This window comes from Phocoena phocoena, chromosome 2, assembly GCF_963924675.1.
Source record: "Phocoena phocoena chromosome 2, mPhoPho1.1, whole genome shotgun sequence".
Lineage (NCBI taxonomy): Eukaryota > Metazoa > Chordata > Mammalia > Artiodactyla > Phocoenidae > Phocoena > Phocoena phocoena.
The window spans coordinates 73,670,172-73,687,294 of NC_089220.1; the positions used below are offsets into that span (position 1 = coordinate 73,670,172).

Here is a 17,123-nt window from a genome sequence, read left to right on the forward strand (position 1 = left end):
TGTAACAAAATGAGCCCCCTGCTACTGTGTATGCTATGTCTTATATAGTGAATGGTCATTTTTTTGCACAATGCCCATCTTTTTGCCCTGTTCTGAGGGGCCGTAGGCTCACACCATACCCTTCTGGTGTCACTGAAAGCACATGGCCGTGGGTGTTCATGTTAATTATCAGGGAGGCTCTGAACCCTACAAAGGGATGCCCCAGGGAGGACCTAGGAGAGGAGGAAACTCCTTTCTCTTTCTGGACCTTGCTCTCTTGGACTTGGGCTTTGAAGAGTCTTGTTATGCTTGAGGGCACTGCCAGGTTGAGGAAAGATAGCCTGTGTTGCATGGGGGTTATGTGTGTGTCAGATCCATATCTGAGACTTCCAGGCAGTTTGACATTTGAGAAGGAAAGAGAAGCTGGGTGAATTATTAAGCCACCACGTCTGTCTGCGCTTAATTTGCTCTAGGGATTCTGCCCAGAGTGTCCCTGAGGTTCTGTACTAATATTCGAGGAATCATGGGCTTTGATGGCATCTTGTGTGCTTTCTACCCTCGATATAGGTGTTTGGCTTAATTTGCTTGTACCAGATTATCTTTGTCAATTCAATATCATCCACACCGCTTTCTCCATTCTCTGCATTGCAGGGAAGTCTGGAGCTCCATTTCCCAGTATCACCTTCCTGTATTGGGTTACAGCCTGCCAATTAAAGTTGCTCACAGGACATGTGGAAGGCAGAAGAGTCAGTGTGTCTGTTGGCAGTTGTGAACAAATGCTTGGACATATGATAGACATATGATTTGCTGCAGCTTCCGGCCCCCTCCTGAGAATCACCTGCTTTGGTGTTACAGACACAGCTGGGATCGTTGTCAGCAGTTTCCCTAGGATCCACCCCCTGCTTGATTTCATGAACCAGCTAGTTTCCATACTGTTTCTCCAACCCTTCAAATCATTGTGTAAGCTTCTAACTAACTCCTTTCTCCTTGAAATACAGAAGTGCTTCTCCTTTAGCAAGAGAGCCCTGACTGATAGAACATTGCTGTAGCACCTGCCTCGTGATGGGGGTCACAGTGGTGGTTGGAGGCAACTTTCACTCCTATTAATTATTCACGTGTAAGTATATGAGTATTAGTATACGTATATTAGTATTAGATTTATTAGTGTAATAGACCAGGAAGATTCTGGATAATTCCTTCGGCACTGTGACCAGAGGTCCTTGCTGTATGTGTTGTACTACAGCACTCACTCCTGATGGAGCAGGACAAATACGGTCAGTTCTTATTGCCTCTTATCTCGAGGCCTTTCATTTGCTGGAACTCTGTGAGATTGAGCACCTTCACTTAAGATGGGCTGGTTGGGGCTTCCCTGGTGGCGCAGTGGTTAAGAATCTGCCTGCCAATGCAGGGGACACAGGTTCAAGCCCTGGTCCGGGAAGGTCCCACATGCTGCGGAGCAGCTAAGCCCGTGCGCCACAACTACTGAGCCGCGAGCCACAACTGAAGCCGGCGCACCTAGAGCCTCTGCAACAAGAGAAAGCCTGCTATGAGAAGCCCGTGCACCACAACGAGGAGTAGCCCCTGCTCAGCGCAACTAGAGAAAGCCTGCGTGCAGCGACAAAGACCAAACGCAGCCAAAAATAAAAATAAATTTATTAAAAAAAAAAAAAAAAAAGATGGGCTGGTTGGCCGATGGATGAATGAACGACATTCCTGTTTGGGGAGAATGAGTGGAAGGTGATAGGTTTATACAATAAAAGTGCGTAGTGAGTTAAGTAGTATGGAGTAATAATCACCAACACTTAACTGGTTATCTGGGTTCCTATCCCTACTCTGATCCTTCTGGTTCCAAATCCCCACCAGCTGTCTTGGTGTCTGACCCGTGATAGGACAGAGCAGTGTTTATGATAACTAAAAAGTCTGTAAAGAAAGAATATTTACTTAAAAGTGGCCTCCAACGTGCCCACCTGGAAACAAGTGTCTCTGGGGAGTCAAGATGGGTAGCATCTTGGGGGTTAGTCACTTCTCTAGAACAAGGGTTTTCCACAAGGGGTCACGTTCATGCTTCCTAAAGAGCCCCTTCATCTTCTAAGGACCAGGTAAGAGCAGTGTATAATCCTGTTAGTCCTTAATGTTTTCTATGTGACACAACAACCCACCTGCATTTAAATCGCTATATGTTTCTTGGAGAATTTATAATTTTCCCTACTGTCAGTCAAGCACATCCGCCATCAAAAAACCTTGACGCTGGAAGAAATCTTAGAGTTCATCTTTTTAACCTCTAAATTTTAAAGATCCTGAGCTCAGGGGGGTGAAGTACTTTGCCCACAATTCCTATAATTTAGGAGCAAAGGGGGGACCTCGATCCAGCTTCCCAACTCTCAGTTCAAGTATTTTTCCCCCCAGCCTAGCCCATAGCTGTGCCAAAGAAAAAATTCCCTACAAAATTAAACAGGCAAAGAAGACTTTGTTCAAGGTTATTGCAACAGGGGCTGGGGTCCTGAGCTCAGGCTGAGCTCACCTCTAGGGAGACAAAGGGCAGGAGAGTTTTTAAGAGCTGGGCTGGGGATGTTCCAGGCCATCTGTGTTTGTTAACTGGCCTTACCCAAAGGAAAACTAAACTTTATCGCACCTTCATGACAGGAGGTAGTTTTACAATTTGGAGCAAGGTGCCCACCTAAATTAGGCTCCTATCCTCCCACAGAAACTGGGAGATAGGGGTGCTGTCTCCCTTGATGTTTATATTTCAAAGGGATGGCTCCCTGGTCCTTGAGAAAGACATTCCTGGGTTGTAAAACTGGCAAGACACTTTTAAAAAAGATTTACAACTCAAAGGGGCAGAAAGAATTCACAGTGACAGGTTTTGAAAAGGAAACACTCTAAGAAAAGGGAGGTAAGGGCTTGGAGTCAGGAAAAAGCCTGCCTAAAGTCCAATCAAGCCGAGGGGAATGTTGAGGCTCTCTTGGTCAGATACCACAGTATCTACTACTTACACTCACTCCGAGGCTGTCCCTCTTCTATGCCTTTCAACTCAGCTACACATTGGCATATTTTGCCAACTTCCCAATGGCTCACCTTCAGCCATCATGGAAGAGCAACAGTGGCATGGCATGGACCATGCATGTCCCTACCAGTGGCACCTCCCATGTGAATTTCCCTCCCTCTTTCCCTCCCCCTCTCACTTCCTTCACTCCTTTTTCCTTTCCAAAAATTACAGTCACAGAAATTACGTCAATAGTAGACAGAAGAAACATGTCCACCTATTATCTAATAAAGAAAATGCATATACCTGAGGCAGGAGATAGATGGGCCGCAGGGTAAGCAGCAGGGGTTCATTCCCTGTGGACAGAAACTCCAGAATATCAATAACAGGACAATCGAGAGAGGAGGCTGGGCCTTGCCCAGCTAAGAGATAAAAGACCACATATTCCTCATCCTCAAAGCTAAGGAGACCTTCCCGACTACACATGCGTAGAAAGGCTCCTTGGAGGTCAAAAAGGGAGGGGGCACCACCCCATAGTAAGTGATGTCAACTTACCCATAGGTCTCTTCACTAGAATCCCTCTTGGCTAAGAGATGTGCATGCACACAGAGGAGGACCCTGTAATATCCGAAATATGGACTTAGAACCAGGCAAAGCGGGACTTCCTGGTGGCGCAGTGGTTAAGAATCTGCCTGCCAGTGCAGGGGACACAGGTTCGAGCCCTGGTCCTCTGCTGCGGGAAGATCCCACATGGCGCGGAGCAACTAAGCCCGTGCGCCACAACTACTGAGCCTGCGCTATAGAGCCTGCAAGCCACAACTACTGAGCCCACGTGCCACAACTACTGAAGCCCGTGCGCCTAGAACTCGTGCTCCGCAACAAGAGAAGCCACTGCAATGAGAAGCCCGCGTACCGAAAGGAAGAGTAGCCCCCGCTCACCGCAACTAGAGAAAGCCTGCGTGCAGCAACGAAGACCCAACACAGCCAAAAATAAATACATAAATAAATAAATAAAAATTTAAAGAAACTAGAAAAAATAAAAATCCATATGAGATAAAAGAACCAGGCAAAGCAAGATGATTGGTCAAAGGAAACCTGGAAGAAATGCCCCATAAAACTGATTCAAACTACCACGAGGGCGTGACTTTCTCTCTGAGCCCCCGTGTGTCTATCCACATGTACCGTATGTACTCTTTTTCCTCCTAATAAACACTTTACCTACCTCACTACTTTCCATCTCTATGTGGAAATTCATTTCTACACAGCTGACGGGCCAGGGCCTTGTCACTGGCCACTGATCCCTGGTGGTCTAGTGACTAGGATTCAGCGCTCTCACTGCTGCTGCCCGACCGCAGTCTCTGGCTGGGGAACCTAAATCCTGCCTCAGGCCGCTGCAGCTCAAGGCCACCTGAGATCATACTTGCCAAGAAACATCAGTTTAAGTACTAAAGCCTTAAAACGAATCGAGAATAGATCATAATCCTGTTTGCTCTTACTGAAAAGGCTGATGACTTTCTAAGTTTTCAGGAAATAATTGCTGTCGCCCCAGATTCAAGGAGCAGGAATAAATGTAAGTCCATCACCAGCGTCAGTAACTCTACATGTATGATTGAGCACACACCATTGAACCCACAACTGCAAACTACACACTCAAGTCTAAGGGCAGGCGAGCAGAGACTTTCAAGGAAATATTTACTGTCTCTATTGTGAATTATCAGAAGACAAAATTTTATGTTAGGATGTCCATTAGGTGGAGAGATCAATATGTGGGGGGAACCATGCTTTCAGATTTACTGAAATTAGAGTCACTGCAACCAGTGCTGTATCATGATCATTAAAATTTTCATAATAAAAAAATTCTCAGTACTTAAAAAAAATATTAGTCACAATCATCACTGTTTCCAGCCCCTTAAGTAACATACTTTGAGTCAGTTGTGTAAGCAGGAGTCAAGCCTGTCCTGGTGAGGAGAATATTTTTTGGCCCCAGAAAATTCGCATCCCTACCCAGGGGGATCCTACGCTGAGGTGGAACTGTGGTACCACCATGGTGGCCTACTCTGCTCTTGAAACCCTTTCCAGCCTCCCACCTGCCCCACCAGAGACAGCGAGTCTTGGTATGCATGCTTCGTTGTTCCCTATCCTCTGAGGGGATATCTGTTCATGGTATTACATTCGTATTACAAAACTGGCTTAAATCCCTGTGCAAATGTCTTATTTATTTTTGTTCATTATTCCATTCAAGAGGTTAGTTTTTTTCCCCTGAAATTTCCAAAGATTCTTTCACTGAGGTTTAGCACGTAATAGATGCTAAATAAATATTGAATGAATGAATGAATGGATGGATGAATGGCATTATTTGTAAAACTTCCAGTTACCTCACATTTCTAGGCCTATATAGCTAAGAATCTGTTGGCTAGTCACTAAACAAGCATTTGTTTAAGGGGTAAGTATTTACACGTTACTTACATGTGTAAGTAGAAGAAGGAAAGAAGGCACATTGCATCAAGTTTCTTTTAAATGTTTTCACAACAGCAGTGTTTCTCTTCCTCCTCCACCTTCCCTTACCTCAACCTACAGAAAACAAAGAACATTTTCCATCACAACCCACTACACACGTGCACACACACGAAAATTTCACAAATCTCACCCACGCTATAATTTCAGTGTACTCTGATATTTTCTATTTCATTTCTTAAAAAATAAATATGAATTGAGACCCACTATATAAGTTTTATGACCCATTACTAATTGAGACCTACAATTTGAAAAACATTGCTCTTAAAACTACTTTAAAAATAATAGTGGAAAAACTGCTGAATATATTTTTATGAAAGCCATTCCTGGGAATATCTAAAATTTTGAAAGTGTTAAATTCTAAAAGAGTAATATGATGTTGGAGTCGGTGAAGATAAAGGGAGATTGGATCCATAACTCTTAGGGTTACAGGGCTCCAGACTTGAGGGTTTAAATTTGGGAAGGGGAAGAAAAATGGGAGTAAAAGATAAATGGCACAGATAGGAAATAGATTGAAAGACTAATAACTTCATTTGACAAATTCTGCTAAAAGCAGTTGGCTACATTCCTGAGTCAGGGGACCTAAAAATGTCTAATTCCCATATGGTATCACCAGCACACTGTGAAACAATATGTTCTTTTAAAATTAATTCCATTCATTTATTTTTAATGACAAAGTAATACATAAATACATTCTTGTCATTAAAATTATATAGAAAAAAAGTTCCTCTTGACACTGTTTCTCCTCTCTAATCCCAGCGAATTTTCAAGAACTATTTTCAATTTGAATATACTTCCAGATCTTTCTAATGCATTTATGTTGGGCTGGAAATACAAATGTGCATGGACATACAGGAATATATAAAAAACTTAGCTGGTTTATAATGAATGCTTTGTTCTGTAACTTTTTTTTACATAACAATATGTCCTAGAGACTTTTCTACATTAGTGCGTATAGAAACAGCTTATTCTTTTAAATGTAATTATTGGCATGTTTGGGTTTAGATATACCATTTTATAAATTTGTTTTTGCTTGTTCCCTCTGTGTTTCACTCCTGTTTCCCCTTTATTGCTGTAATGTTGTGGTATAATAAGAAATATATAGTCGGTCATCTTCCCCAGTTCCTGGCACGGAGTCCCTAAAACTCTTGGAACCTCCATTGTGATAAGTCTGTTTATATGCTAATGAGATGACTCTGGGAGGCTGGGGGTGGTTGCCAGAGGAACAGCCACCTGATTAAAGGGTTGGAACTTTTAGCCCCACACCCGACCTCCAAGGAAAGGAGAGGGGTTGGAGATTGACTTAATCGCCAATGTCCAATGATTCAATCAGTCATGCGTACATCATGTAATTTCTATAAAAACTCTAAACTAAGGGGTTCAGAGAGCTTCTGGGTCAGTGAATGCATGGAGGTACTGAAAGGATAGCGTGTCCCAAGAGGGCACAGAAGCGTCACACTCCTTCCCACACGCCTTGCCCTGTGCATCTCTTCCATTTGGCTGTTCCTGAGTTGTATCTTTTATGATAAACTGGTCATAGTAAGTAAAGAGTTTCCCTGAGTCTTCTGAGCTGTTATAGAAAGTTATTGAAACTGAAGAGGGGGTTGTAGGAACCCCTGATTTATAGCTGGTTGGTCAGAAGTATGGGAAGCCCAAACTTGCCATGGGCATCCTAAGTGGGAGGCAGTTTCTGGGATGAAGCCTTTAGCCTGTGGATCTGCACTTACTTGGGGTAGTTAGTGTCAGAATTGAATTAAATTGTAGGAGACCCAGTTGGCATCCATAGACAGCTGGAAAGCTACTCAGTGTTGAAAAACTGTACATTTTACATCAGAGTGTTCTGTGTGTAGAAGAAACTGGTTTTCTTACATTTGCCTTCCTTTGAGTTATTTGAATATCTTTTAAATATTCCATTTTAATTTATCTATTGGGATTTCATTATACCTCTTGTACAGTTTTTTGTTTTTTTGGTTTTTTTTGCGGTACGCGGGGCTCCCACTGTTGTGGCCTCTCCCGTTGCGGAGCACAGGCTCTGGATGCGCAGGCTCAGCGGCCATGGCTCACGGGCCCAGCCGCTCCGCGGCACGTGGGATCTTCCTGGACCGGGTCACGAACCTGTGTCCCCTGCATCGGCAGGCAGACTGTCAACCACTGCACCACCAGGGAAGCCCCATCATTTAATCTTAATTACCTACTTAAAGACCCTATCTCCAAATACAGTCACATTTGGAGGTACTGGGGGTTAGGGCTTCAACATATGAATGGTGGGGGGTGGAGTGACAGTTCAGCCCATAAAAAATATTAACGTGTATGTTCTTTTCTTCTCTCTTTGATTATCCCATTTGTCCATGAGACAAGATGTTGCCAATTCCCTCAGTGTATTAATTATCTATTGCTGTGTAACAGATTACCCCAAAATTTACAGACTTAAAACAACAAATATTTATTAGCTCACAGTTTCTGTGGGTCAGTTTATCTGGGTAGTTCTGGCTCACAGGCTCTTGTGTTGTTGCAATCAAGATGTCAGATGGGGCCGAAAGGGATTGGAGCATCTGCTTCCAAGATGGCTTGCTCACATGGCTGTTGGCAGGCATCCTCACTACATGGGCTTCACATAGGCTGCCTGAGTGACATCACAGTATGGCAGCTGGCCTACCCCAGAGTGAATGGTCCAAAGGAGAGGGAGCAGGAGGTGGCAGTACCTTTTACAACCTACTCTCCCAAGTTATACACTGTCCCTTCCACAGTATTCTACTTGTTAGGAGCAAGTTACTAGGTTCAGCCCACACTCAAAGGGATAGGAATTTGGCTTCCATCACTTGAAGGGAGGTGTACCAATGAAATTTTGAACATATTTTAATACCACCACACCTAGTAAGGAAGTAGAAGGTTGAGAAATTTCACATTTTTAGCCTCTAAGTTCGAGAAGTATAGTCCAAGTCTCAGACCAAAAGAGACTTTAAAAAAAAAAAAAAAAAGTAAGCCAATAGAACAGACTAGAAAATTTCTATGAGCTGGTTTAAGAGAAGAATTTGGGGCAGAGATGCAGAGTGGGAATGGTGTAAATCTCCTGTCCCTGCCTAGTCTAGAGTGGGGATAACTAACAACCTGACAAATTCTCCATAACGTTTAGGGTCCGAGAATAAAGAGAACCCAGGCCGTACTTCTGATAAGAATAGATATTACACCTGATCTTAGCCAAAAGGCCGAGAAGCAGTTGCCCAGGCCATACTTCAGAGCAGCAGGCATCAGGAAGAAATCACCTGTGCTATCAGGCCGTGGAATCACACAGACAAAAGGTGTTTTGCATGTGGGGCAACAGAAGGTCAGAGACAGTCTTATGCTTTCCAGGCCCTGGGCCAGTGTGGGGACAGGTGAGGAAGGCCTGGGGTGTGTCATATTTAGAAATTAACTGAGAGGAGAGCCACAGGCCTTCAAGGATGTCCTGATTTGGACAAGGAAGTAAATAGAATTCATGATGGCCTCTGCTGACTGAAGAGTAGGAATGTTTAAATTTTTAATTGTTTTCCAAAAATATTGTATAAATGTGTAGCCCATAACTGCTATATCTGCCAGCATTTGTAACAGCAATCTTTCAAATTTTGGTCATTTTGATTAGTGAAAGATGATATATAAATTATTAATTTTATTTTCCATAGTTACTAGGAGTTTGAGGACCTTTTATAATTTTTTTTACTGTTTGAGTGTCCTCTCCTGTGAATTGTCTGCTCCTCATTTGGCAACATTTCCATATTGTCTTTTCCTTACATTTGTAGGAGTTATTTGTCTATTTGGACACTACTCCTTCATCTGCTACATATGTTGCAAGTGTGCTGTCATAGTCTGCCACTTGTCTTTTAAATGTGTTTATAGTGTCTTTTGCCAAACAGAAGTTTTCAATTTTAATATAATCAAATGTATTAATCTTTTCCCTTATGGTTTGTGCTTTTTGTGTCTGCTTTAGGAAGTCCACCCATTGCCAAATCACAGAGATATACTTCTATATATTTTTCTACTAGTTTAAAAGTTTTATTTGTTTTAATTGACCTAAAATTTGTTTTTTCCACTTATAAGATTGTGATCTAATTTTATTTTATTCCAAAAGATGAGCCAGTTTTCCAAGCCTTTTTTTCTGAATAGTTTGTCTTTTCCTTGGTGAGTTTTAATGCCTTCTCTAGTATTCACCCACATGTGCATGGATCTGTGTCTGGGTTCTCTTTTCTATCCCACTGATTTATTTTTCTTCTCCTGTAATGATACTACACTATTTTATTTCTTTTTAAAATTTTTATTGTTATTTATTTTTGGCTGTGTTGGGTCTTCGTTGCTGCAAGCAGGTTTTCTCTAGTTGTGGTGAGCGGGGGCTACACTTTGCTGTGTCCAGGTTTCTCATTGCGATGGCTTCTCTTATTGCAGAGCACGGGCTCTAGGCGCATGGGCTTCAGTAGTTGCGGGACATGGGCTCAGTAGTTGTGGCTTGCAGGCTCTAGAGCACAGGCTCAGCAGTTGTGGCGCACGGGCTTAGTTGCTCCGCGGCATGTGGGATCTCCCCGGACCAGGGCTCGAACCTGTGTCCCCTGCATTGGCAGGCGGATTCTTAACCACTGCGCCCCCAGGGAAGTCCTATTTTATTTTTTACATTGAAGTACAGTTGATTTATAATGTTTCAGGTGTACAGTAAAGTGATTCAGTTACATACATATATCTGTTCTTTTTCTTATTCTTTTTCATTACAGGTTATCACAAGGTATTGAATATAGATCCCTGTGCTATACAGTAGGTCCTTGTTGGTTATTTCATATATAGTAGTGTGCATCTGTTAAACCCAAACTTCTAATTTATCCCTCCTCCTTCCCCCTCCCCTACACTGTTTTAAACTCTAGAGTCTTCAATATGTCTTGTCTAACGGGGCAAGAGACCTCCCTCACACACACATACCTGTGTTCTTCTCTTTCAAAACTGTCTAAACTATCAGTGCTCCTTTACTTTCCACTGGCATTTTAGAACAGTCAAGTTGCCTAAAAATCCTGCCGGGATTTCGATTGAGATTGCATTGAATTTATAGATTAATTTGAGAGATAACTGACATCTTTATAATGTTAAGGTTTCTCATCCAGAAACCTAAGCATCTGTTTCTATTCACATTTTGTTCTATATCTTTCAATCAAGTTTAAATTTTTTCCTGTAAAGATTTTTTGTGCTTTTTATTTAGGTTTATTTCTAAATATTTTCTGTGTATTGATTGATGTTGTCTACTTGATGTTAGTTTCCAAACTATATGTTAGGATCTTCTCCTATGTTTTTAGATTTGTCTTTATCTCCTTGTAATTCTATTTTTATTTTGTATATGTAACAGGCTGTTAAAATTGACATTTTGTTCAAGGCACCAAAATACTCTAGATGAGAAATTCCAAAGCCAGGTGATCATATACAAATATTCAAAGAAAATGTTTAAAAACTTGTTCTATGACTTTTAAACCTCTCACCCAGTTTTAGGACACAAAAAAGGAATCAGAGTACGGAGAGGAACATACTTCATTTCCGAAGAGATCTGTGAAGAGATTTCTTTGGAAAGAGATGATCCTTTGCTATTAATACCCACCCCACTCCAAACTTTGGGAAGAGGAAGGAGGTGCTTTACCTCAATTTTCTTTAATTTAAACAGCGTCTACTTTCCCCTAACCCTAAATTTCCAAACCTGCCATCCAATCCCCTCCTCAAAGGGCTTTATTTTAAATTTGCAAGTAGTATACACAGTAGACATCACAGGACCACAGCTCAACTCCCAAAGCCTCATGTGGGATCGGGAACGGGGTGAAGGTAAAGGTGACGTCCTTTTTAGCGTCACGATCTCCTCACTACCGCATCAAAATAGTTGAATGCATAGAACATCAGGCTCTTCCTGTAAAAATGTGATGGACAAGTGGCTGGAAAATGTGTCACTGACTTGATTTAGGTCAGAATGGGCTTCTGCTCCGATCACCTCAACACTAACTCACTGTATTCAACCAGGAAGGCTAGAAGTTAGAATGTTTATGACCCTGTCAGGCAGAAATTTTAAAATGTAGAGTGTTTGGACTTCCATGGTGGTGCAGTGGTTAAGAATCTGCCTGCCAATGCAGGGGACATGGGTTCAATCCCTGGTCCAGGAAGATCCCAGATGTTGCAGAGCAACTAAGCCAGTGCACCACAGCTACTGAGCCTGCATTCTAGAGCCTGTGAGCCACAACTACTGAGCCTGCGTGCCACAACTACTGAAGCCCGCGCACCTAGAGCCCGTGCTCTGCAACAAGAGAAGCCACTGAAATGAGAAGCCTGCGCACAGTGCAACGAAGAGTAGCCCCCACTGGCCGCAACTAGAGAAAGCCCGCGCGCAGCAACGAAGACCCAACGCAGCCAAAAATAAATAAATAAACATTTTAAAAAAAGAAAAGAAAATACAAGGCTTAAAAAAAATAGAGAGAGTGTTTGAGTTCCTTGCACCTTTAACAAACAAGGTCTCTCACACAGTTAGATTTAGAATTCATGATGACTAAATCATCGGGGAGAAGGGCTATTGCCTGCAGGAGAGCTCTAGGGAGAAGTGTGAGAAATAAGAGACTACAGACAGAGAGCCTGAGTTCTTTCTTTCCCCAAACAGCCTTTCCCCTGGGACTCCCCATCAGGCTGAGAAGCCTGGGACAGGTTTCATGTTTCTGCGTGTTAGAGGCAAGAAGTGTGAACACTTATTCTAGAAATGCATTAGCGCCTGTAGCCAAAGTATCAGAGCTAGTGGAATGATTCCTGTCTTCACCAAGGCTCTGGATGAGTGAAGGGAGATGTAGGAAAGAAAAAGGAGAAAAAGAAACAGACAAGCTGCTAACGAGTAAAAAGATTTCTATAGAACACTTCACTTAGTGCAGTCATTTAACTCTTGTTTATTTGTTTAGAAAATGATGACCCATCCAAGAAGCCATTAGAGATGATCAGATTGGTTCAAATTCCCTTGTGTTCCGTTGAGTGTGGACAAGCTAGGAAAACCGAAGCACCATTGGGTGGGAAGAGGCATAGAAAGAATGAGTGAAAGCACGAGTTCACAGAAGTGATGCGTACATCTTAATAAAGCACTCAAGATAAATGTCTGGCTTGAAGGTGAGTAGTTTCTCACTTTGATTCATAGGTTGCCACATTTTCAGAAGCATTTTTGTGTCACATACCTACAGGAGCTTACAAAAAGATTCATGGAGCTTAAGGAAAAAACAAGAAAGGCAGCCTTTCTTGTTTCAGTACTATGTTTTTGCTGGAATGAATTTCTGCTACTGTGAACTCTGAAGAAAGCTAGTTAGAAAGAAACTAATTATATTAGAAATTTTTCATTGAGAGTCATGAGACCGAATGTCAGGGGGACTTTGCTCCTCGGGGTCCCCAGGGACAAGAGAGACAGAAAAAAGAAAGCAAAACCAGGACATTTGCTTATTGAAAATGTATGCACATTTCTTCAAAGTTATTCATTGCACACATTGTTCAACCTGTCCTGTAACAGTTACGAGAGTGTTAACACCAACATCTGGTCCAGCTCTTGGGTCCTATTCCAATGAGCTTGTCTCCAGTTGTCCAGAAATTGCAGCCTCTTTCAGGGCATGATTCTGTGCGTCCAGAGGTCAGGTTTACTCAGAGAGCTAAGAACAATGGGTGAGAAACCAAGAAATGCATATGTTAAGGTTTTCCAGAGAAATAGAACCTCTATCTCTATATCTATCTCTCTATCTCTTTATCTATCTACCTACCTACCTATCTATCTATAAAGAGAGGGAGAGGGAGAGAGATTTTAAGGGACTGGCTCAAGTGATTGTGGAGTTGTGGTAAGTCTAAAATCTGCTGTGCTGCAGATCCAGGGAAGAGCTGATGTTGTAGCTCAAGTTTAAAGACAGTCTGAAGGCAGAATTCCCTGTTCCTTGGAGTCCCTTAGGCTATTTTCTCTTAAGGCCTTCAACTGATGGATGAGACCCATCCACATTATGAAGGATAACCTGCTTGACTCAGAGTCTACTGATTTAAATGTTAATTTCACGTAAAAAATACCTTCCCAGCAACATCCAGACTGGTGCCTGACCAAATATCTGAGTACTGTGGCCCAGCCAAGTTGACACACAAAATTAGCCATCACAGCTTACTAGTTGTGTTACTTAAGATTTTTGCTTCAGTACGCGGGCCTCTCACTGCTGTGGCCTCTCCCGTTGCGGAGCACAGGCTCCGGACACGCAGGCTCAGCGGCCGCGGCTCACGGGCCCAGCCGCTCTGCAGCATGTGGGATCTTCCCGGACCGGGGCATGAACCCGTGTCCCCTGCATCGGCAGACGGACTCTCAACCACTGCGCCACCAGGGAAGCCCTACTTAAGTTCTTTTGATTGCAAATGACACTCACCCAATCTGGAAATTACCTTAGAACAAAAGCAGTTCTCAGGGATGGTGAATCTTTTACTCACCCTCATAGCTGGAATGTCCTCTCCCTCATAGCGGGGAGTGTCTATTTGGTAGCAAGAGAGGAATGGAGCAGAGATGCAGAGAGAAGCAGGTACAGATTCTCTTAGGGAGCAGTTTTCAACTGGAGGAGCAGGTCAGGAATGCCAGTGGAGCTTTATGAAGATGACGATGCTCAGGCCCCTCCCTAGACTTCCTGAATCATAGCCACACCCTATTTCTTGAGGATGCACGCCCCCTAGAGGGAGGCTATATTTGGACAGAAGCAGCATCTGGTTCGGGGACTGAGAGGTACATTTGTGTTGTAACTTGAATTCAGGAACATTCACTGCAAATGTTGGACTATAAGGATGAAGAAAGGGAGGAAAGAAAGTGGGTGAAGGGCGCTATCAAGTATTAATAATTCCAAAGAAAGAGAGAAATACATTGATAAGAAGAAAACTCACATAAGAATTGAAGATGATGGTAGAAATTTAATAAATTATGCATAGGAGTCATATGACTCAATGACTAGGGAGCAGCCAGTTTTAGTTTTTGCTGGAACCAGGACCTCTAGACTTGTAGAAATTAAAGTCACAGGGATAAGAAGCACAAATTAGCCAAGTGAGTTGCTGGGAATGATGTTAAAATGGACTCCTCCTACTTTGATCCTGGACACATGTGTTCTGTCTGTGGGGACACAGCATCGTTGGTTTAATGACCATTGGTTTAAGATGTACACTGCATCCTGAAAGACAGCATCTTATCTCCATGTTGGTGCCTTAGCATCCCTTCAAAAAGCAGTTACCATGCTCTTCTATATGAGCGGCTTCTGGGTGACATGGCATATGGTAGAACCCATAGATTCTGCTGTCACGTGCCCCTTGTCACACCCTCTTTGACATAAAGTGGGTTTTTTGGCCTAGGGTAACATTATGTGGAATGTCACGGTGGTAAAACAGACAACCTGTGAGTCCTTGATTGATGGTGTTGGTGCAGAAACAGTTAGTAGGAAAAGCACACCTCTTACCCAGAACACATGTCAGTCACCATCAGGATGCATTTTTTTTCCTTTTTTTAAAAAATTGAAATATAGTTGATTTACAATGTTGTGTTCATTTCTGCTGTTCAGCAAAGTGATTCAGTTATACATATATACATACATTCTTTTTTTTTTAGGATGAATTTCTGAATGAAGTGGCCCAATGTAATCAGTTTCTCAACCAGCCAAATAGTGGGTTGGTTTTCTCAACAGAAACAACAGAAGCCAGAAGACAACAAACAGATATCTTCAAAGAGCTGAAAGAAAATAACTACCAACCTGGCAAAAGTCTATGGCCGGAATGCAGGACCATAAAACAAGTCTCAAAAATATTGAAATCATATCGAGCATGTTCTCTGTCCTCAGTTCAGTTGTGCTAGAACTCAACTAACAACCGCCAACAACAAAAACTAGAAAGTCTACATATGTTTGGAAATTAAGGCATACATTTCCACATAACTCATGTTAAAGAATAAATCATAATGGTCATTAAAAACTATTTGGAATTGAATAATCATAAAATATTCCATATCCAAACCTGTGTAATAAAGCTTCTTAAAGGGAAATTGTAAGTTCTGAATGAATTATACAAAAAAGAACAGCTGAAAAGTAAATGAACTAAGCGTCCATTTTTAGAAATTATAAAAAGGACAGCAAAATAAACTCAAAGGAAGTAGACGAAAGACAAGAATAAATCAAGAGATGACCGTAACGAGAGGAACAAAAAAGCGAAAATTTGGTTCTCTAATAATACTGATAAATAACTGATAGAAGAGAGAGGATGCAAATAACTAACATTAGGAATGTAAAGAAGCATCTCTATTGATCCTGCAGATAATAAAAAATAATAGAAGAATATTATAAGTAATTCTGTGCCAATGGCATTAAAATTTAGATGAAATGAAAAAAATCCCTAGAAAAATACAACGCACCAAATTTTATATCAGAAGAAATAGAAAAATATGGATAGCTCCATAACAATTTAAAAAATTAATCCCACAAAGAAAACTCCAGGCCTGTGAATTTTACCAAACATATATGAAAAAAATAATGCCAATCTTACACAGATGCTCCCCCAAAATGAAGACAGAACACTTTCCAACCCACTTCATAAGGCCAGCATAAACTTTCATTTCAAAATCTGACAAAAATATTATAAAAGTAAATTTCAGACTAATCTCTCACGAACATAGATGTAAAAATCTTAAGTGAAATATCAGGAAACCAAATCGAGCAATATATTAAAAAAAATACACTACAAGCAAATTGGATTTAACATTAAGAAATCAATCGGTATAATTCACGATAAAGCATAATAAAGGACAAACACCATCTTATCTCAATAGATGCAGAAAAAGGACAAAAACTGTATCTCAGTATATACAGATAAAGGATACCTTGTAATCAAACACATTATATTTCTGCAGCAAAATACATAAGTATTCTCCTTGAGGAGGATAGACTATAAATAGATTTCCATCTGTTCATGTCAAGTTTTGCTGCCAAATGAAAAAAACAACTTTCTTTTTGGATTTCAGAGTAGTGGATAAGGGATTATAGGCTTATATCAAAATAATAAAGAAAGATAGCAGATTGAGAATTCATAGAAATACACACTTAAGAAAAATAAAACCATAATGCTAAGTTCTTGACTTACAACAAAAAAGAACATTCATTGATCAGCTTAGTATCTTGCTAGAGATAAAGCTACAAGAGAAGTTAGTTATAATCAGGATTGTTTGGTGGTCCTGGAATCATAACGGCTAATGTTGTCAAAGGTGATACCAGATACGCCTTTTGTGATACCAGATACCAGATACCAGATACACCTTTTGTGACAATAAGGGCACCGTTGCCCTGCACACTGGCTGGGGGCACCTTCTCCCAGAGATATGCTGTCAGCACACACACGTATTCTGATTCAGGAAGCATGCTAATCTCAATATTAGCTCAAGTGAGAGACCAGGAGCATAAAGAAAGCAATAGGAAGGATCCATTCTACTTTTGACATTTTAAAATGCAAATCGGGTCATGTCTCTTGTCTACTTAAGGCAAGGTCATGTGCAGTGGCTTCAGGGCCACCCTCCCACTCAGATACTGAACTCTGAGGCAGGGCGGAGCTTTCCTTCCCCATGAGCCTTTCAAAGTATTTGAAAAAAAAACTC

At 41.6% G+C, this 17,123-nt stretch overlaps 1 non-coding gene and 1 pseudogene across 1 annotated transcript; both read right to left on the reverse strand.

The window, feature by feature from the left end:
• Nucleotides 1–17,123, reverse strand: part of LOC136118420 (dehydrogenase/reductase SDR family member 2, mitochondrial-like) — a 121,914-nt pseudogene that overhangs the window by 36,034 nt on the left and 68,757 nt on the right.
• On the reverse strand, nucleotides 8,508–8,694 carry LOC136119561 (U2 spliceosomal RNA). The gene has a single exon (XR_010655545.1). It is a non-coding gene; the product is annotated as a U2 spliceosomal RNA (small nuclear RNA).